A 5,343-nucleotide genomic window follows, 5' to 3' on the forward strand; every position below is an offset into this window, starting at 1 on the left:
GTCCGACAGTAGAATTAGGGGTACAAGATACCCACCTTTTCATTACGAGTTCTTAGGAGTTCGTCGACTTAAGCTCGGCGTATTCTCGAGTTCCGCGTGAATATCTCTTGGCCGTGGTATTCGGGCGCATCGCTGTTGTCGGGACCAAAGTATTCGAGTTATCACCTTTGCCGATAGTAAGGTCAAATCGGCTGGCACGCCTTAACGTTTGAATCGGGTATTAGCCCTTTGTGTTTGAAGATTAGCTTTTACATCAACACATCTTTTGGCACGCCCAGTGGGACTAGATTCAAGATCAAGATCGATATGTCGACTACTGAGTTCAATCAGGAGAACGTCATCCCCGTGACGGAAGCCAATCTCAAGGATGAGCAGAAGCAAGCTATTGCAAAAGCCATGGAGGATTACAAGCAGCAATGTTTGGGATCCTTCGGCATCAATAGGAGCGGTGAAGTGATCCAGAAGGAAGCACTGCCGATGCCTCGGCAGGTCACTTTTGAGGCCAATCCTGGTAAACTTCAAGACATGGTTGATAATGCTATTAACCGTGCCTTGATCAATCAAGCTGGTGTGGTGTCCAATACGGTTTTCAATGCCGTGGCTAGAACTTTCAAGGAAGGACAGTTGCCACCAAACTATGTGGGCCCTTCTCATCATCAGCTAGGATCACCAGTGGTCACAGCTCCATCGGCTGCTACAGCCGCTGCGGGCACAGAAACTGTTGTTCCTCCAAGCACGTTAGGAGTCACCAATGCACAATCTACGCCGATGACGACCAATCCATCGACCTCAGATGGGCAGATTAAGCTTACTACAGATCTATTAGCATCGGCAATGTCAGGACCGGTTCCTCCTCCTAACTGGTGGGGTTTTATTATGCCCCCAGAGTTCACGTTGAAGACGCCTGGTACATCTCAGACGGCTGATGTGAGAGGGAATGCTCCTATGGCATCGGCACCTCCAAATATGCCGATGAATCAGAGTCCCCAGTATACTACAACCACTACTGCAAGGCCTTACACTGGGAATTCTCAAGCTCCAACGTTCCAGATGCCTAATGCATCGGCAGATTCAATGCTGACACAACAGAGGTTTATGACTCAGCCAGGGTATGTCAATTCAATGATGATGCCCAATTACCAATCATCGGCAAGTCCTATGCCGATGAATGCTAATAGTGGATGGCCCGAGCAGCAAGTCTTTCCACAAATGCCCCAACCGCATCATCAAACTACACAGTTTCAACAAGGCCAGATCTACCCTGGATTCCAGAATCAAGGATTGTCCAACCAGCCAATGAATCTTGGGCAGCAGATTGGCGGACAGCAGATTGGTCGTCACTAGTTTGGTGGACAACAGATCGGTGGTCAGTAGGTTGGTGGTTAGATGATTAATCCAATGTTCCATGCAGATCGTGCGCCGCATAGACACATGGAAGCATATCAGCAGATCCCAGATCTGCAACCGCCTCATCGGCAAGATGCCGATGCTTATTGGGCCGATAAGATTGCTGAAGTAATGAGAGACCAATTTGGGATAAAACCCAAAGTCAACACTTACTCTTATCGGACATCGTATCCTCCTGCATATGATTTAATCCCGCTTCCAAATTGGTACAAAGTGCCAGATTTTACTAAGTTTTCTGGGCAAGATGATACATCGACCATGGAGCACGTCAACAGGTTCATCATTCAGTGTGGAGAAGCTGCTAACAGGGACGAGTTAAGGGTTCTCTTGTTCTCGTCATCATTGTCTGGATCGGCTTTCACTTGGTTTATATCATTACCTCCCAACTCAGTGATTACTTGGGCCGATCTAGAGAAGCAATTCCACAAATACTTCTTTTCTGGAATCCATGAGAAGAAGATCACCGATCTGGTCAAATTGAAGCAACGCAATGATGAATCGGTTGAAAGTTTTATGCAGAGAATACGTGAGGTTAAGAACAAATGCTACAGTCTGGTTTTGGATGATCGGCAGCTAGCCGATTTGGCTTTCCAGGGTTTGTTGCCGCATATTAGGGACAAGTATGCATCTCAGGAGTTCGAAAGCTTAAGTCATTTGGTGCAGAGGATTTCTGATCAAGATATCAAGCCTTTTGAGCCTAAGAGGGCTTGGAACAAAAAGGTGTCATTTGTTGAAGAGGCAGCAAGCTCAGATTCTGATGAGGAACCAGTCATCGGCTTGGCAGAATGGGTAAAAAATAAGAAGCCGATGTCTTGTCCTTTTGGGCATAAAGAGCCGGAGAAGTTCGCGTTTGACACCACCAAAGCCGATAGGATATTTGACTTTCTACTTCAGGAAGGTCAGATCAAATTGTCACCCAATCATGTAATCCCATCGGCTGAAGAATTAAAGAAGATGAAGTACTACAAATGGCACAATGCAACTTCTCACAGCACCAATGAGTTCAAAGTTTTTAGACAGCAGCTGCAATCGGCTATAGAATCTGGGAGGATCAAATTTGACAGCTCCAAAGCTAAGAAGCCGATGAAAATTGATCAACATCCTTTCCCAACAAATATGCTGGATGCTAAGGGAAAAGCCAAGGTCTTGACATCGAAAGCAGCTGAAAGAAATGCATCGGTTGATCCTCAGCATCAGATCACTACTGCCGATGCAAAAGGAAAAAGGCTTGATCCAGGAGGGAACTAACTCAGGGAGGCCTCCCCGATCTGGTATTGTGATAACTCACAAAAGGCCTCGGGAAACTTGGAAGCAACGTGATGATCGGTATCGGCGCCAGCATGAGGACTATCATTAGGAAGAAGAAAGACGTCGACAAGAGTGGAATCGGCATAGGGATCACTGGAATTGTCCGTTCTTCATCCATTGTTGGGAGGAAAATATCAAGCTTCCTACTGTCAGAGACTGCCCAGAATGTAATGGTTATAATCAGTATGACAGACCAAATTGGCAGTATCAAAACAATAACCGCCGGTTTGATGGGCTGATCAGGGGGAGAGCGTCGGTTCATGATCGGCTGTGGGGCAGGCTCAGTGTGCACGATAGGCATGGTGACCAAATAGCTCAGTTGGCTCTGGATCCGATGACGCCCATCTTCGAAAAGCCTGGGAACACACCTTCTCAAAAGTCCATCAGCGCAGACTCGGAAAAGATATGGCTCATCCCAAAGGTGGAAACGACTATCGTGAAGCAACTTCCTTTTGTTTGCACTAGGTGGGACATAGCCTTTTACTATAAAGTTTACGATGTCTGCGTACCATGGATTTGCGTGTGTTATCTTAAGCAGGGTGTCATCCCTTAGGTAGTCATTTATGGGAAGCTCATCATGTGTTTCCTTAAATTGAAGCCTAGACAAGTGGTCGGCTATGGAATTCTCAACTCCCTTCCTATCTCGGATTTCTATGTCAAAGTCTTGGAGAAGAAGAATCCATCGAATTAGACGAGGCTTGGCATCTTTCTTAGTGAGGAGGTACTTGAGAGCAGCATGGTCTGAATAGATGATTATCTTTGCCCCCACTAAGTAAGATCTAAACTTGTCTATAGCAAAGACAACAGCCAAAAGCTCTTTTTCAGTTGTAGTGTAATTGAGCTGTGGTCCAGACAAGGTTTTGCTAGCGTAGGATATGGCATAATGCTTTTTATCCTTGGTTTGTCCTAAAACGGCACCAACCGCAAAGTCGCTAGCATCACACATGATCTCAAAAGGAAGATTCCAATCAGGTGGTTGGATAATCGGGGCTGAGATGAGTGCTTTCTTAAGAGTTTGAAAAGATTCATGACACTCATCACTAAAGATGAAAGGTACATCCTTAGCTAGGAGACTAGTTAGGGGTCTAGCAATTTGAGAGAAATTCTTGATAAAGCGTCTATAGAACCCTGCACGTCCCAAAAAACTACGGATTCCTTTCACATTCGTGGGAGGTGGAAGTTTTTCAATAACTTCAATCTTTGCTTTGTCCACCTCTATACCACGTTCGGGCACTTTATGTCCTAGCACTATTCCTTCCTGAACCATAAAATGGCATTTCTCCCAGTTCAGGATTAAGTGCTTTTCTTCACATCGTTGTAAGACTCTATCTAAATTCTCCGAACAATGATCGAAGGTTTTGCCATAGACAGTAAAATCATCCATGAAAACCTCCATGATCTTCTCAATCATGTCCGAGAAAAAAGACATCATGCACCGTTGGAAAGAAGCTGGAGCATTGCACAATCCGAACGACATTCGTCGGTATGCATAAGTTCCATACGGGCATGTAAAGGTAGTCTTTTCTTGGTCATCTGGGTGGATTGGGATTTGGTGATATCCAGAATAACCATCAAGGAAACAAAAGAAAGAGTGGTTTGCAAGCCGTTCCAACATTTCATCAATGAAGGGTAACAGAAAATGATCTTTCTTTGTAGCCTTATTAAGTTTTCGATCGTCAATACACATACGCCACCCAGTGACAATTCGTTGAGGGATGAGTTCATTCTTCTCATTCCTAACGACCGTCATTCCTCCTTTCTTTGGCACTACTTGGACAGGGCTAACCCACTCACTATGTGGCACAGGATAAATAATCCCAGCACGATAGAGTTTGAGGACCTCTTTCTTAACAACCTCTCGCATAGCATTGTTAAGTCTCCGTTGTGGTTCCCTTGAAGGTGTAAAATTAGGATCAATAGGGATACGATGAGTGCAGAGAATGGGACTAATGCCCGTGAGATCCTCGAGAGAGTAGCCAAATGCTGATCTATGTCTTTCAAGAACAGTGACAAGTTGTTGTGTTTCATAATCAGAAAGCTTGTCACTGATAATTACTAGAGTTTTTGGGTTATTGTGCAAGAAGACATATCTAAGGCCAGAAGGAAGAGGTTTTAATTCTATCGAAGGAGGTGAAGGTTGTTCATTTTTGTCTAGCTCAACGGGTTCTACCAACTCTTCTTCTTCTTGAACAAAGTGTTCATGATTAAAGAATGGTTGGGTCATCTCCTCTTGAGTCACCATTAAGACCTCCTCAATAGGATCTGGTTCAAGTTTGGGTTCCACTATTGTGTTAATTGATCTAGCAAGAGGAACAACGATAGTGGAATTCCCAACTTTGAAGTCTTAATGACCTCGTTGTGGTTGTTCTTGTAGAAGTTTCATGATTGGTCTACCAATCAAGAGAGGATTCTCCGGTATGCCGTAAATGTGAAAATCTAGACATATTCCAGAGTCCTTGATTCTAACAGGAACTGCCCTTAATACCCCATGGCTTTCTAGAGTTAATCTAGATGGACTTTGTAAAAGTTTTTGAGATGGGGTTATGGACTCGTTGGGATAAAGAGTGTCAGCTAACTCCTTGGAAATAATATTTATCCCAACATATGGATTGTAGTGGACCTTCCTAG

The sequence above is a fragment of the Sorghum bicolor genome, chromosome 9, assembly GCF_000003195.3.
Source record: "Sorghum bicolor cultivar BTx623 chromosome 9, Sorghum_bicolor_NCBIv3, whole genome shotgun sequence".
NCBI classification, from domain to species: Eukaryota; Viridiplantae; Streptophyta; class Magnoliopsida; order Poales; family Poaceae; genus Sorghum; species Sorghum bicolor.